The sequence below is a fragment of the Ochotona princeps genome, chromosome 22 (assembly GCF_030435755.1).
Source record: "Ochotona princeps isolate mOchPri1 chromosome 22, mOchPri1.hap1, whole genome shotgun sequence".
In the NCBI taxonomy this organism is placed as follows: domain Eukaryota; kingdom Metazoa; phylum Chordata; class Mammalia; order Lagomorpha; family Ochotonidae; genus Ochotona; species Ochotona princeps.
This window is the reverse complement of record NC_080853.1, coordinates 34428394-34445945: the sequence shown is the minus strand read 5'-3', so window position 1 is coordinate 34445945 and position 17552 is coordinate 34428394.

Genomic DNA, 17552 nt, shown 5'->3' with positions numbered 1-17552 from the left:
CCAATTCCCACCCCTGACTGATTTTACCTATATTATTCCAATAGCACAGTCCTTCATAAGGATTTATAATTCCAGCAGTCTGTTATTTAAGTGTGCCCCGACAATGCTGGTACAGACAATGTGAGACAGCCCAGCATCCTATTGTCTAGATATGTCCAGCAGTTTCACTGGGAGTCCATCTTTGATTTGGAAGTAGGGATGCATGTTGCATTGTGTCTTCACACCTGAATATTGTACTCTCTATTACTCCATCACTATACATTACAATTTGCATGATGGTTTCCTTATATTAGAGAGAACATACGGTAGTTGTCTTTGTGATTGACTTATTTCAGTGAGCATCATGGTCTCTAGTTGGGACCATCTAGTTGCAAATGGTATAATTTCATTCTTTTTAATGACTGAATAATATTCCGTGGAGTAGATGTACCACAGTCTCTTTAACCACTCCTCTTTGGATGGGCATCTGGACTGTTTTCATGTCTTTGCTCTTGTAGATTGTGCTGCTGTAAAGACAGGATTACAGATCGCTTCTCATGCAGTTTTCATTTCCTTTGAGTATATTCCTAGGAGCAGGATAGCTGGGTCATCTGGAAGGTTTATTTGCAATTCTCTAAGCACTCTCCATACTGATTTCTTTTCTTTTCTTTTTCTCTTTTTTTCTTTTTTAAAAATTATTATTATTTATTATTTTTAATTCATTAATTACATTGTATTATGTGACACAGTTTCATAGGTACTTGGGTTCTCCCCACCCCTCCCCAAACCCTCCCCCCCATGGTGGATTCCTCCACCTTGTTGCATAACCACAGCTCAAGTTCAGTTGAGATTCCCCCATTGCAAGCATATACCAAACATAGAGTCCAGCATCTTATTGTCCAGTCAAGTTCAACGGCTTCTTAGGTATACCCTTTCTGGTCTGAAGACAGAGCCAGCAGAGTATCATCCCAATCAATTGAAAGCTCCAACATGCACTCCTATGTTCATAGCAGCACAATCAGTAATTGCAAAAACATGGAAGCAACCAAAATGCCCATCAACAGAGGATTGGATAAGAAAGCTATGGTTCATCTACTCCACAGAATACTACTCAGCTATTAAAAAAAACAAAATGCAGTTCTTTGTGGCCAAATGGGACAAACTGGAAACCATAATGCTAAGGGAAATGAGCCAATCCCAAAAGGTTAAATACCACATGTTTGCCTTAATTTAAGATGATATGATGTTATGTATAACATGTTATGTTATGAATGTTATATGTTGTGTATAAACTAAAATTGAAATGTAAGTGAGGTGGTCACAGAAGGTGGCTAGGAACTCGCATTTATTTTTAACATATTGGTTACTCATTACTATGTCAATTAATTCCATAATGATGTAAATTTTTGCTGATGGTATGTTTTTTCTTTTTTTTGTAAGATTTATTTATTTTTTATTACAAAGTCAGATACACATAGAGGAGGAGAGACAGAGGGGAAGATCTTCCGTCCGATGATTCACTCCCCAAGTGAGCCGCAACGGCCGGTGCTGTGCCAATCTGAAGCTGGGAACCAGGAACTTCTTCCAGGTCTCCCACGCGGGTGTAGGGTCCAAAGCTTTGGGCCGTCCTCGACTGCTTTCCCAGGGCACAAGCAGGGAGTTGGATGGGAAGTGGAGCTGCCGGGATTAGAACTGGTGCCCATATGGGATCCTGGCGCGTTCAAGGCGAGGACTTTAGCCACTAGGCCACGGCACCAGGAATACAGATTTCTATAGTAGTTGTACTAGCCTGCACTCCCACCAGCAGTGAAGGATACCTTTTTCCCCATATCCGTGCCAGAAGGTGTTAGTAGAATTCTGAATGTGGTCCAACTACTCCGGAGTTAGGTGGAACCTCAATGTGGTTTTTGTTTGTGTCTCCCTGACAACTTGGGAGCCTGAGCATCTTTTCATATGTCTGTTTGCCATTTGAATCTGTTCTTTTGAAAAATGTCTGTTCATTTCATTTTTCCACAGGTTTTTTGTTTTGTTTTGTTTTGCCTTGCTTTTTTTTTATTCATTAATTACATTGTATTATGTGACACAGTTTCATAGGTACTGGGATTCTCCCCAACCCTCCCCAAACCCTCCCACCATGGTGGATTCCTCCACCTTGTTGCATAACCATAGTTCAAGTCCAGTTGAGATTCCCCCATTGGAAGCATATGCCAAACATAGAGTCTAGCATCTTATTGTCCAGTCAAGTTCAATGGCTTCTTAGGTATACCCTCTCTGGTTTGAAGACAGAGCCAGCAGAGTATCATCCCGATCAATTAAAAGCTCCAACACACCATCAGTAAAAATTTACATCATTATGGAATTAATTGACATAGTAATGAATAGCCAATATGTTAAAAATAAATGCAAGTTCTTAACCACCTTCTGTGACCACCTCATTGACATTTCAATTTTAGTTTATACACAACATATAACATACATAACATAACACGTTATACATAACATCATATCATCTTAAATTAAGGCAAACATGTGGTATTTAACCTTTTGGGATTGGCTCATTTCCCTTAGCATTATGGTTTCCAGTTTGTCCCATTTGGCCACAAAGAACTGCATTTTGTTTTTTTTTTTTCATAGCTGAGTAGTATTCCATGGAGTAGATGAACCATATTTGCTTTGCTTTTTACTGTCCCTGGGTTTCTGAAGCTCTTTGTAAATCCTGGATATTAGTCCCCTATCATTTGTGTAGTATGCAAAAACTTTCTCCCATTCTGTTGGTTGCTTCTTCACTTTGTTAATTGTTTCCTTTGCTGTGCAGAAGCTTTTTAGTTTGATGTAGTCCCATTTGTTCATTTTATCTTTGACTGAGTGTGCTTTTGGAGTCTTTTCTAATAAGTCTTTTCCAACTGCTATTTCTTGGAGAGTATTTCCTATGTTTTCCTTTAATAGTTTGATGGTTTCTGGGTGTAGATTTAAGTCCTTGATCCATTTAGAGCTGATTTTTGTATAAGGTGACAGGTGGTAGGTCTTGCTTTTTAATTCTGCAGGCTGCCATCCAGTTGTCCCAACAGCGTTTGTGAATAGACCAGGATTTTTGCCTAGATTGTTTTCAGTTTTCTTGTCAAAGATCAGTTGGCTATACATGTGTGGGCTCCCATCTGATGTTTCTATTCTGTTCCATTGACCTTCTTCTCTGTTTCTGTACCAATACCAGACTGTTTTGATGACCACTGCTTGGTAGCATGTCTTGAGGTCTGGAATTGTGATTTCTCCAGCTTGATTTTTATTCTTCAGGATAGCTTTGGCTATTTGTACTCTCTTGTGTTTCCAGATGAACTTTTTTATCTTCTTTTCTATTTTTGAGAAGAATGCTGTTGGGATTTTGATTGGGATTGCATTAAATCTGTATATTGCTTTTGGTAGTATGGACATTTTGATAATGTTGATCCTGCCAATCCAGGAACATGGCATGTTTCCACATTTTTCACAATCTTCTTCTATTTCCTTTTTGAATGTTTTGTAGTTTTCATCACAGAAGTCTTCCACATATTTAGTTAGCTTAATTCCTAGGTATTTAAGATTCCTCTCTGCTGTACTAAAGGGGACTGTTTTTCAGTTTTCTTTCTCAGCCATGGGATTATTTGCGTACACTAGTGCCATCGATTTGTGTTCATTAATTTTGTATCCTGCTATTCTGCCAAAGTCTCTTATGAGTTCCATTAGAATCTTGACTGAGTCTTTAGATTCTCCTATGTAGAGAATATTGTCATCTGAAAATACAGATCATTTCAGTTTCTCGTTTCCAATTTGGATTCCTTTAATTCCTTTTTGTTGTCTAATAGCATTTGCAAGGACTTCCAGTGCTATATTGAAGAGCAGTTGTGACAGTGGACATCCCTGTCTAGTTCCAAATTTTAGTGGAAAGGCTTCCAATCTTTTCCAATTTACTATGATGTTGGCATTGGGTTTTTTGTAAATTGCTTTTATTGTGTTGTAGAGTGTTCCTTCTATGCTTACCTTGCTTAGGGTTTTCAGCATAAAGTGGTGTTGTTTATCAAATGCCTTCCCTGCGTCTGTTGAGCGGATTGTATGGTTTTTATTTTTTAAATTTGTTTATGTGATGTATCACAATTATTGATTTGTGAATGTTGAACTATCCCTGCATGCCCGGGTTGAGTCCCACCTGGTCCCGGTGAATGATCTGCCTGGTGTACTGTTGGATCCTGTTGGCTAGTATTTTATTGAGGATCTTTGCATCTATGTTCATCAAGGATATTGGTCTGTAGTTTTCTTTTTCTGTTGTGTTTCTATCTGACTTTGCTATTGAGATGATATTGGCTTCATAGAAAGAGTTTGGAAGAATTGCCTCTTTCTGTTGTTTGGAAAAGCTTGTAGAGGATTTGGGTAAGTTCTTCTTGAAACGCTTGGTAGAATTCAGCAGTGAAGCCATCTGCTCCAGGACATTTCTTGGTTGGGAGGGCTTTAACTACTGAATCAATCTCAGTCCATGTTATAGTCCATTGTTGGTCAGAAGCTTCATAATGAGTTCTTTGAATTCTGTGTCCCCATTTTCTCAATGTTTTTCAGTTAACTCTGAGGGTGGTGGAGGCTTTTGTTCCTTTACCAGGAAGTCTTCGGTAACATTCATTGTGCCTCCATCTCTTCTTTTACCTGTTGACGTTGCAATCCTGTTTAGCAGATTCTTCTCCTTAGTACATGTTTCTAAAATATTACCTATAGGTCTACTAGTTGATTTTTATGTTCAATCAGTGTCCTGGATTAGGAAGATGTCAACTGTCCCAAATAATTGGTTTGTTGGAGGGGCTAATCCTGTCTAGCCACACAAGATGGCGCCCAGTGGAGCACTGCTGGAGAACTGAGGCTGTTGGTCTTCAGATCCTGGAACCACACAGATCCTGCAGGATGCGAAGCAGGCGGGCACTGACCTCCCCATGGGATCAGCCTAGTGTGACCAGCCAGAAACGCACCCACTCCAACATTCGATCCCCGTGCTGTGAGCTCTGTCCCACCACCAGTCTGCACTGTGCAGTCCACCAATCCCTCTCTGTTCATTGCTGGGCCCAACTATTTGGCAGGATTGGCCAGTCCCAGCCTGCCTTTGCCTCCCAAGCTCCCTGTGCAAACCCAAGCTCCCACCTGGTTGCTGCAAGAGCTGATCAGTGGCTGCCACTGGATCCCTGTTTGTCACTGGAGTCTGGGTTGCTGCTCATTGGCGGCTGGTGGGTTTTCTGTTCCCTCTAACACCGCTCTGCCATTGCCATCTCTTCCCTGTGTCCAGTTAGTCTCCAGGTGTCCCTCCCCCTGTTGACTGCCTGTCTTTTCCTGTAATCTGTTCCCTTTGCTTTACCATGTCTAATGATTCTCTGTCATCCTGAATGTGTGTGTACCCTAGCATTTGTGTGCATCAGCATTCTTGCAGTATACATTTTTGGTTATCTCACTTATTATCCAAAAGCTTTTAGTGTTTCCAAATTGCACACAGGACAGTTTTGAAGCTCCTTAGCCTTAGAACATCCAGTGTATCAGTTCAGTCTGTTCTTTTCTGGAAAAGTTCCATGCCAAGGTTTACTTCTGGCCCGAGTTTCCCTTGATCATTCTAAATGGGAACTGTCTGGCAGCCATAGAGTAGCCCAGCTCACTTCCTAGCCTGTCCCACCTCGTGCAGGGCTCTCTGTGTGAGGAGTTCCACCTGCACAACAGTCTCCAGGAAGCCTTTTCTGTCACATTCAATCAGAATAGAATTGCCAGGCATGCAATTAGCCTGTGAACAGCTAACACTAACCCCAGCACAGCAGAGAAGAAAAGCCCTGTGTCAACCCAACCCCTCTGATTTTATTTTTCTTTTTGCTTTCAGCCACTTTTTTTTTAACTTAAATCATTCATTTGGAAAGTCACATTTACGTTTAAGTCTGCTTAAATACCCTCTGATTATCAACCACCTGTTCCATAATGCTTTCGCTTCTCATCTGGCTGTTTTGCTCTAGGTACATATTTAACTCCAGCCAACCATGCTGTTATTCTGCCTAACCTTGCACAGTTTCAAAGAACACAGTAAAGGAATATCTCATATCTCCATTCCCAACTCAGAGCATGACCAGACACCTGTGGCAGGAACAGGACCTAATAAGTAAGGGTGAAAACCAGTTGCCAAGCAGTAAGGCATACCAGCCTCACCTACTCCGACCGCAAGTACTCCCTTTGCTTCAGTTGGATGGAGTTCTTTCTCAGCTGGCAGCTCGCAACCAGGGTTCTCAAAGTGTGGAACAACGTTGGCCTCCTCCAGGGCTTGGTAAGAATGAACATTTCCACTGCAGAGCTACAGATTCATTAACCTCTGGGAGGAGGCCCAGCAATCATCCTGCTATGGCATTCTGATGTTCTCTAAAGTTTGAAAAGTCTCGTTTACAGGAAGATGAACAGTCTCCAAATTAAATCGTAGTTAAGTGCTTGACTACTGTAGTCATGTCCTTAAATTCTTGAATCGAATTGCCTCTTTTTAAAAACATTTATTTATTTATTCAAAAGCTAGTGTGACATTGAAAGACAACAAGCAAGAGAGAGAGCGCTTCCATCTTCTGGTTGGAACGGCCAGGGTTGAGCTAGGTTGAAGACAGGGGCATGGAACTCCATCTGGATATCCCATGTGGGTAGCAAGAGCCCAAGTACTCAGGCTGTCTTCCACAGCTGATTTAGAAACAAAGATACAGGGGCCTGGCAAGATAGCCTAGTGGTTAAATCCTTGCCTTGCATGCACTGGGATCTCGTGTGGGCTCTGGTTCATGTCCTAACTGTGCCACTTCCCATTCAGCTCCCTGCTTGTGGCCTGGGAAAGTAATGGAGGGTGGTCCAAGGTCTTGGGACCCTGTACCCGTGTGGGAGACCCGGAGGAAGCTCCTGACTCCTGGCTTTGGATTGGCCGAGAGCCAGCCATTGTGGCCATTTGGGGAGTGAATCAACAGACAGTAGATCTTTGTCTCTGTCTCTCCTTGTCTATGTAAATCTGACTTTCCAATAAGAAAAAAAAATTTAAAAAAGAGAAAGAAAAAAAGAAACGAAGTTGCAGAGACCCAAATTAGCACACTGATGTTGGTGTAATGAGTGTAGCCAGCATGCTGTGCCCCTTAAACACAGTGTTTTGCACCTGAGCAAAGAGAGAACATTTTCTGTGATTTCCAGCAGGTACCCAGTGGCTTCACAATGAAGATAATAGAAAATCGAAGGTGTTGCAATTGATAACGAGTAAAAATGATAAGAGGGTAGCAAGCATGCTGAATGTAAAGTTAATGACAGCAAAAAATAATTAGTATGTTTAAAGTGTGAAGTAACCAGGATAAGATTTAACAAAAGATGTGAAAGATCATGATGGACAGATTTGTAAGAATTAATCCAGAGCTTTGATATTTTAAATAAAGGCTATACCATATTCGAGGTGATTTTTCAAACATACCCTGATTGTGTCCATTACAGGCCATTGGAAGAGTGCAAGAATAGCACAGAGAGCCCCTAAAGAAGATCCCTGTGCCTGAAAAAGGCATATACCCTTGGGAAATCTAGGATCTCACAGTCTTATCTGGGAAACTGTAGCCTGGTGTTTCTCTCCAAAAGGACAGATTTTTTTTTTGTTAGTGATCTACATTTTATTAATTATAATAGGTATACATATGACAGTAGTAAAATAATCAAGACAAAGATAGCAAAGATTAGTCAATCTGTGGAAAGAGTTGTATATGTAGTATAAATAACATATCTACAATGCATAAAAATTATTGGGAAATAAATATCAAAGCTCAGATAAATTTATGGAAAATTAGACTTAAGATTTGAACAAGAACATATGTATGTGCATTCATCTTCTGATATGTACATCAGGTAATAGAAAGTACTATTAAAATGAGGCAGTTGAAATTTCCAAACTGCTAGTGAGAGTGAGAATTTTATACCCACTTTGGGAAAAAGTTTGATATTGCATAATCTAGTTCAGACTGGCCTACCTTGTAACTTCGCTCTTTTTTTGCTGGACCCGGATGCTAGGCTTTCTCTTGCAAGATTCTAAGAATGTTCACAACAGGATTGCTTTATTTATTTGTTTTTACTTTATTTTTTATGAGTTTAGTTTTTGTAATGATTATATGGTTGATCAGGGTGGGAAGAATTGAGGTTTAGGAAAAATTGGGTGAGCTCATTGTTTCCAATTTTGCCATTCCTTTTTCCTGGGGGAAGGGGAGAGACAAAGGCGGTAACCATCATGACTTTCCATACGTCCCAGCACCCAGGGATGAGGAACTGCCACCTCATATCAACCCAGAGTCTCGATGTGTACATATTCCGAGGGTTCTGTCCAAGTGGCTTGGATAGTTTTGAAAAGCTGTCGATTTCCCGATCCAAGGATGATGTCACCCCCCCCCCCCCATGTTCATTGGCTGTCATAGTAATCCTTAAGTTTCTATTTACTGAGATTTTTTGCTGTTATCATTTAACTGGGTCGTTGTCCAGTTTTTTCTGTTCTTCTTATGCTATGGTACCAAATAAGCTGCCACATTCTCCTTTTACAACAGGGCCTTTGTCCACTGCTCCTCCTTTTTCACTAGTAGGTATTCTGGGCTAGGTGTTCTGAGTCCTGCCAGATCCCCCACCTCAGGGGCTCACAAACCCAACTCTTACCATGCAGGTGGGCCCCTGGACCTGAGTCAAGCTACCTGAGCCCTGACGAATCCCTGGTCCCTTGGACTCACAAACTCAGCCCCTACATGGCCCAGGCTGGCATGACTTACCTTACCTCAGCATCCACAATCTTAATACATAGCCTGGCCTGGTTTAGCCTGCCCTCTGTTTTCAGCTCCTGCTGGTGGATGCTGCAGCCTATCCCAGCCCAGCCTGATTGCTGTCCTGACCCTAATGTGAACTGGCTGGTGGTGTGGCCTGTCCCCTTCCTGGTTCTCAGATCTGCCAGTGGGCATTTTTAACTGGCCCAGACTGGTCTGGTCTGTCCTCAGACCTGACACACATGTATGCTGGCAAGTACGGCAACCTGGCTTGGTCTAGGCTGCTTTTTGCCTTGATTCTTGCACTCAGCTGCAGGAACTGTGTTCTGATGAAGGAGTTTCTCAAGCTCCTCTATTGAGTCTCTTCCCAGTGGCAGTTTTCATGCACACCAGTGGGTCCTTGGTCCAGGTTGATTTTGTCCACCTCTTGTCCTGGCAAGAACAGTGGCCTTGCTCAACTGGCCCCCACCCATTCTGGTTCTTGCTGTTGGTTGTTGTAGCCCAGCGATACCTGGTTTGAGCCCAGACACAGCTTTCATGTGTTTCAGCAGAGGTTAAGACTTAGCCCAGCCTGTTCTACACCCAATCTGGCTCTCACAAGTACCAGTGGAGGCTGATGTCTAGCCCAATCTGTCGATCCCCAGACCCTGTGTCTGGGGAGGCTGGAACCATGTCCAGCCCTGCTTGCTGCCCTCAATCCAGTGTTCATCCTCACTGGTGGGAACACCAACCCAGCGGGGGCTTCCCCTTAGGTCCCCAGCCAGGCCTGTTCCCATCCACAGTTCTTGGGTGAGCCCCCAGAGATTGCAGTTCCATAGGGGTAAGCCAACATTGCCCACAGATTCTGCTATCAGACCCACTTCTCTCTTGTTCTCCCCTCCACACTAATTTTGTGTCAGCTGCCTAAACATGTCAGCTCCCAATACATGTCATGGACTTATCTGTGGAAGTCCCTCAGTTGTAATTCCTAACCTGGGCATAAAAACACATGGCGTCGCTCACTGCCACCTGTACAATCCTGTCATCCCTCTGTAAATCAAACCCTTCAAATTGCGAGGGTGTGCTGCCAGGTGACCTGAGAGGTTTCACTCAAAATGCCTTTTGGTATCTGGTCCGACTGGGCCCATCCGAGGGGAGCCACGTGGCCCGGCTACATGCATCTGTGCAGGTCAGAAAAATCTTCCAGGATGGGGTGGTCCTAGAAGCCTGCTGAGCGTCCCTTTCCCAGGGAGCTAGTGTGCTCAGCTGTGCATACCTGTGCCGATTATTTATTTATTAATTTTTTAAATTTTATTTTTTGATGATTTTTACATAGTTGATTAGGATACAAAGGGTCAAGGGCTAGAGCAAGGTAGGTGAAACCACTATTTCCACATTCTCTTTTTTCCCTTCCTCTATCTGAAAGGGGTAGATAAGAGGAGAAGCCATAAGCAGCCTCCCAACTGTCTCCATTCCTTGGGATGAGGGACAGCCACCCAACATCATCCCATGGTCTGCAATGTGGGCCATGCTCCGAGGGTCCTGCTCAAGAGGTTTTGATAGTTGAGCAGTTCTGAATTGCTGCCAGTCTTGCCACTCCAATCACAATGAAATCTCTCTAGAATCCGCTGATTGACAATAGTCCACCTTACAGTCTCCATTTGCCCATATATTCACTTGGCTGGGGTAGTTGATCAGTTTATTCTGTCCTCCATTTTCTGTTGTGGTACCAGTGACTTCTGCAGGCCCCAGTGTACTGCCATATCCTCCATGTGCACCTGGATATGCTGTCCACTGCTCTGTTTAAGCCAGTGGGGAGGCCCAGCTCTGATACTTGCATTTCATGGTCAGACCATGGAACTTGTGATTCTCTCCATGGTTGGGGTTCTGAGTCCAGTGATTCAGCTGGGGGGATCCCCAAAGGAACTTCATCTGAGGTGATCCCAGACCTGCTTCTTGTGTGTGCTTGCCAGTACAGGGTCTGGCACAGTCTGTCACCCAAATCAGCCTATGCACACACTGGTGGTTGCAATTGTTGAATCAGTTGTCTGCAGCCCCATCTTCTAAACACGAACCAGTGAGTGTTGCAGCCCAGCTCAATCCTGCCTGCCACGCACTTGGCCTTTATGTAAACCAGTGGGAGCTACAGCCTAGGCGGAGTGACCCACAATAACCCCCACCAGGCCTGTCCCCTGCCCTGGTTCCTGTGCTTACCAGTATGTACAGCAGACTGGTCCAGTCTGTTCCACATCCCATTCAGCTCTCATATGTGCCAATTGGCATTGAAACCTAGATCATCCCAACCAGCCCCACTATCTAGTCCACACTGGTGCCAGCAGGTACCACTTTCTTCCTAGCCATGCCTGTCTCTAGTCCTGGTTCTTGTGCTCACCAGTTGGAGTGGCAACCCAAGAGGGAAGTGCCTAATGGGCCCACTGCCACTCTCAGATCTTGCACTCTCCTGGTGGTTTGCCAGTGTAGCTTCACAGAATTCACCACCTGTGTGAGCATCTGCCAGCTGATGCTGCGGCAAAGCCCAACCAGCCCACACCCACTCTGGCTTGTGCATGCACCAGTAGGAACAGTCAAGTCAGCCCGATTTTCCCCCGATGCAGCTCACATGAGTCCAACAGGTATTGTAGCCATGTCCAGACTGGTCCGCCCCCATCCCAGCTCTCATGCTTACCAGTGGGAGTAGTGGTCCAGCAGGTGAGTCCCAAGCAATCCCCACCCCAACCAGGTTTTCTCCCTCTATCCAGGTCTCACGGGTGTTGGTTGGGCACTGCAGTCCAGTCTGACATGGCCCGCCTCAACTTGGCTTTTCATAGTGGGTGCTGTAGCCTGGCTGGGCCCAGCCCACTCCCAATTCCACCTCGCACTAGTGGGGGGCTACAGTATAGTCCAGCCCAACTGACCCCAAGTCATGGCCCTAATGTGAACTGGTTAGTATTGTGCCCTGACTGGGCATGATTCACACTCCATTCTGGTTCTGGATGTGCCAGCGGGTGATATGAAGTGTCCCATATCACAACAGGATTGTGTATGTTGTATTGATCACCAAAGAAAGATACCTCAAGGGTCTACCAACAGTGGAATGCATATGTTAAATTTATACAATATAGAAATAAGGGGATTCCGTCTACTTACAGTAGTATGAGTAAACTTCACAAACATAATTTTGAATAGACTAGAGTCTTCAGTAGAAGAAAATCTGTAAAACTTCAAAGAAAGTAAGTTTGACTCAGGAATTTTATACTTACATATTTATATTCAGGTTTTAAAGTGTCTTTGCATCCTGGTAGCTTCTGGTAGTTTTTTTTTAAGGTTTATTTACTTTTATTGGAAAGTTAGATTTACAGAGAGAATGAAAGAGAGAAAAATCTTTGATCCGCTGGTTCACTCCACAAGTGGCTGCAACAGCTGGAGCTGAACTGATCTGAAGCCAGGAGCTAGGAGGTTGTTCTGGGTCTCCCATGTGTGTGTAGGGTCCCAAGGCTTTGGGCCATCCTCAACACAAGCAGGGATTGGGAGGGAAGTGGAGCTGCTGGTACATCGGTGCCTATATGGGAATCGGTGTCTATATGGGATCCTGGTACATGTAAGACAAAGACTTCAGCTACTAGGCTACCCTGCTGGATCCTAAATATTTATATTCATTTTGAGCAAAAAAAAGCAGAATATCATTTTTAGCATGCAAGAACTTTTAATTTCTTTAATCATTACAAGGAGTCCCATCCATTGAAAAATACTTGTTTTTGACTTCGTGTGCTATTAAATATTTTCACAAAAACCTAGTTCTCCTGTCTTTGATTTTGGGTTACCCATATATAAAAATCCAAAAGTTGAAGTGGAAACTTATTGATAATTTAATTAATTGATTGATTTTTAAATTTATTTGAGAGAGGGTGGGAGAGAGGTCTAAGATCCATCAGTTCACTCTCCAAATAAGTGCAACAGCCGGGGATGGGCCAAAGATAGGAGCCCAGAACTCAACGCCTGTGGATGGCGGGGAACCAAGCACTGAAGCCATCCCTGCTGCTCTTCGGGGTTTGCATTAGCAGGGTGGTAGATTCAGAAGTGGAGTCAGTACTCAGACACAGGCCTTCTGAACCGGAATATACATGTCTCAATAGTGTTGCACCAAATGCCCACTCTATTGTTGTCCATTTTTAGAGCATAATTTCTTTTCTTTTTGTTTGTTTATTTATTTATTTATTGTTTTTAATTCATTAATTACATTGTATTATGTGACACAGTTTCATAGGTACTGGGATTCTCCCCAACCCTCCCCAAACCCTCCCACCATGGTGGATTCCTCCACCTTGTTGCATAACCACGGTTCAAGTCCAGTTGAGATTCCCCCATTGGAAGCATATACCAAACACAGAGTCCAGCATCTTATTGTCCAGTCAAGTTCAATGGCTTCTTAGGTATACCCTCTCTGGTTTGAAGACAGAGCCAGCAGAGTATCATCCCGATCAATTAAAAGCTCCAACATACCATCAGTAAAAATTTACATCATTATGGAATTAATTGACATAGTAATGAGTAACCAATATGTTAAAAATAAATGCGAGTTCTTAACCACCTTCTGTGACCACCTCATTGACATTTTAATTTTAGTTTATACGCAATAATAACATACATAGCATAACATGTTATACATAACATCATATCATCTTAACTTAAGGCAAACATGTGGTATTTAACCTTTTGGGATTGGCTCATTTCCCTTAGCATTATGGTTTCCAGTTTGTCCCATTTGGCCACAAAGAACTGCATTTTGTTTTTTTTCATAGCTGAGTAGTATTCCATGGAGTAGATGAACCATAGCTTTCTTATCCAATCCTCTGCTGATGGGCATTTTGGCTGCTTCCATGTTTTTGCAATTACTGATTGTGCTGCTATGAACATAGGAGTGCATGTTGGTTTCTCATAAAACAAGTGTTCTGGATATATTCCTAGGAGTGCTATTGCTGGATTATACAGTATGTTGATTTTGAGTTGTTTGAATGTTCTCCATACTGATTTCCATAGAGGCTGTACCAGCCTGCAGCCCCACCAGCAGTGGAGTAGGGTTTTCTTTACCCCACAACCTCGCCAACAAGTGTTGTTGGTGCTTTTATTCATGTGGGCCAGTCTTACTGGCGTTAGGTGGTACCTCATTGATGTTTTAATTTGGATTTCCCTTATTGCCAGGGAACTTGAGCATTTTTTCATATGTTTATTTGCCATTTGGGTTTGTTCCTTTGTGAAGTGTCTGCCCATTTCCCGTGCCCATTTCTTGAGTGGCTTGTTTGTTTTGGTGTTTTGGCTGTTTTGTAGTTCTTTGTATATTCTGGAGATTAGTCCTCTATCACCTACGTAGTGCGCAAAGATCTTCTCCCATTCTGTGGGCTGCTTTTTTACTTTATTGATTGTTTCCTTTGCTGTACAGAAGCTTCTTAGTTTGATGAGGTCCCATTTGTTTATTCTGGTCTTGATTTCTATTGCTTTTGGAGTCCTTTTTAGGAAGTAGGGACATACCCCTAGATCTTGCAGAGTATTTCCAACATTTTCTTCCAAATGTTTAAAGGTTTCCAGATGTAGGTTTAGATCTTTTATCCATTTAGATTTGATCTTGGTGTATAGTGAGAGATGTGGGTCTATCTTTTTGTTTCTACAGGCTATCAACCAGTTGTCCCAACAGCATTTATTGAACAGACCTTCCCATTTGCCAGGATTATCTTTTGTCCTTTTGTCAAAGATTATTTGGCTGTATCTGTGTGGGTTCCTGTCTGGTGTTTCTATTCTGCTCCATTGATCTTCCTCTCTATCTTTGTGCCAGTACCAGGCTGTTTTGATAACCACTGCCCTATAGTATGTCCAGAGGTCTGGAACAGTGATTCCCCCTGCTAGCTTCCTGTTCTTCTTGTTCTTTCTTGTTTTAGTAATTTCAGGTGCTTCCAAAGGAAAATACTGCAGTATTTGAGATTCCTTAGAATTGAATGCTATTTACTTGTTAGAAAGTTTTATGATTGTTAATTTTGATTGTTAACATTTTTAGTCTCCCTTCGAAGATAAAGGCTGATGATTCTGGTAATGCCTGATGCCTAGAGAAGCCTTCTAGGGCATAAAATGCTCAAACATCTGGTTGCTGACGAGGTTTTCGTTTAACATTGAGAACACTGAGTTCTTTGGTCTACTTCTATCTCAAAAAAAAAAAAAAAACAGAAAGAAAGAAAGAAAGAGAAAGAAGGAGAAAGCAGAGAGGGAGGAGGGAGAGAGGAAAGAAGATAGAAAGGAAGTAGATGGCCCGGCGGCATGGCCTAGCGGCTAAAGTCCTCGCCTTGAATGCCCCGGGATCCCACATGGGCGCCGGTTCTAATCCCAGCAGCTCCACGTCCCATCCAGCTCCCTGCTTGTGGCCTGGGAAAGCAGTCGAGGACGGCCCAATGCCTTGGGACCCTGCACCCGCGTGGGAGACCTGGAAGAGGTTCCAGGTTCCCGGCATCGGATTGGCGCGCATCGGCCCGTTGCGGTTCACTTGGGGAGTGAAACATCGGACGGAAGATCTTCCTCTCTGTCTCTCCTCCTCTCTGTATATCTGGCTGTAATAAAATAAATAAATCTTAAAAAAAAAAAGAAAGGAAGTACAGAAGGGAAGGAAGGAAAGCTAGCAAGCATTACCTTGTTCCTCCTTTCCATGCACAGGCTTCCCCCTTCACCAGGGAACTGTATTGTTTCTCTGATTGGCGTCTGGTTTGTATGGAGTGTCAGAGCAAAGATGGGCCAAGCTACACTGGGGGAGTTAAGGAATGAAGGCCCAGAGGGTCAGGGTGACCTCTATCTAGTATTTCAGAATTGTGAATGACCAACCAGGGAAGCAGGAATCAGTTAATGCATCCAAGAGGCATGAGCAAGTCTGGAGTCTGGAGGTGAAACTCGGAGTAGAAGTGAAGCTGAGAAGCCAGGAGTCACCTGAAGAAGAGCCTGAGTGACGCTGTAAGCAGGGCTTGCACCCCTGCTGGAGAACGGCAGAATCATGACTTTGGATATTAGAGTCAGTCAACAGCACCATCAACTTCCAGTACAGTTAGTTGTATTGGTAGAATGTAATTGTTTTAAATGGAATAGCAAAAAATCAGTGGCAAAAATCTAGCTTGGTGATGGTGGTGTCTTGGAGTACAGAGCGGATGGTTTTGGAGAGGAGATAGGGCTTGACTGCAGCCAAGTCGGAAGGAGGAGATGGCAAGGTTTCCTGGTGGGTGTGACGAGGAGAGTCTCGGAGCATTCCCTGAGCTTCGAGGGGGAAAGACTGTGGGCAGAATATTTGACTTTATTAGAATAAAACTCTGGTTGAGTCACCGGGGTAGGCAAAACTCCTGGTGTGGTGTCTGAGATTCTCAACCAGGGAAGTTATGAGCAAGAGGAATTTGAACACGTTTTTATCCTTCTAGAAGTTGCTTATGATTAAACTTCAGAGCCAAATTTCTGTGAGGTTGCCCAACATTTTAAATGATCAGCATGACTAACTACCTAGGAAAGGAACCTTAATTTGTTCTCATCTTTTTGTTTCATCTTGTTTCCTTGTTAGGCAGAATGGGCTCTTGTGCTCATCTCTTATTTCCTTACGTTTAGAAAAGAGAGTAAAAAATACCCACCATTTACAGTGGCCAGTGGGGTGTCTGACAGCAGTGAAGTACAGTTTCTGAGTTTTTGGAGATGCCAAAAGATATGAATTTTGTTATATATATTTTCCCATTTAAAAATAATTTAAAACAACTGTGAGAAAAAAAATCCCATGTACTGAAGATCGATGTAGCTTTGGCATTACAGTAAAAGAAGATCCTTTGTAGAGGAAGCACCTCTGCTGAAATCCGTTGCCTTTATATTCAGAGTGATTTCAGTCCGAGTTGGAATCTGAGGAAGTCGAGCTTGGAGAAGTAGGTATATGCAGGCTTGTGTTTCTACTACCAAGAGAAGGCATTCACAAGTTGGAATTTCCTGTATGTGTGTTGAGAATTTGTTAATAAGGGGCACTGGATTGTATGTCTGTATTTATGAAGACCCAGTTCTTACAGTTCTGGTTGTGATAAGGCCCCGATGATAGTTAATCTAGAGGAGAAGATGGCCAGGGTAGTTTGCAGGTTGTGTCTTTTGTTTCATGTCTGAATGCTGTGCAACCCCATCAAGCTGCGCAGAGTCAGCGCTCAGCTTTCTCCTTCCTGCGGGTCCTGCCTCAGGGGCTCTCTCCACCAGGACACCCTTGTGAACATGTCTGGAGATGCCTGGAGAACTTAGCGCTGTGTTCTGCCCCATGTGCCTTCTTTGTACAAGAAGTGTTGGACAAGGGCTCTGTAAACTTTAGGTGCTTTATGTAAGAAACTACTTGCTTTTGCTTTTTCATGGAGGCTGGAGAAATATAAAGCTGTGGATAACTGGATCCATTTTAAACTTTGCAAGGCCCTTTCGTATGGCAAAAAAAAAAAAAATGTATAGAGGATAAAAAATTTCAAGGCTTTTATTTTGAACTACCTGACTATGCTAGATGTACTATCAGCTTCAGATCTCCACTTCTTGTTGGGACATGCCTAGGAAAAGACAGGCCTTTGGGTGATGTGATATTTTAAAAATCAATTAATTCATTCATTTTATGATATAATTCCATAAGCTCTGGGGTTTCCCCTCTCACCCTCCCCATATCCCCTCCCTTCCCACTGATTTCCCCTATAGTATTACAATAATATAGTCCTTCAAAAACAGTCATTAGTTCATCATTCTGCTATTTAAGTGCATCCTGAAAATGTAGTTATGAAGAGTAACAGAGTCCAG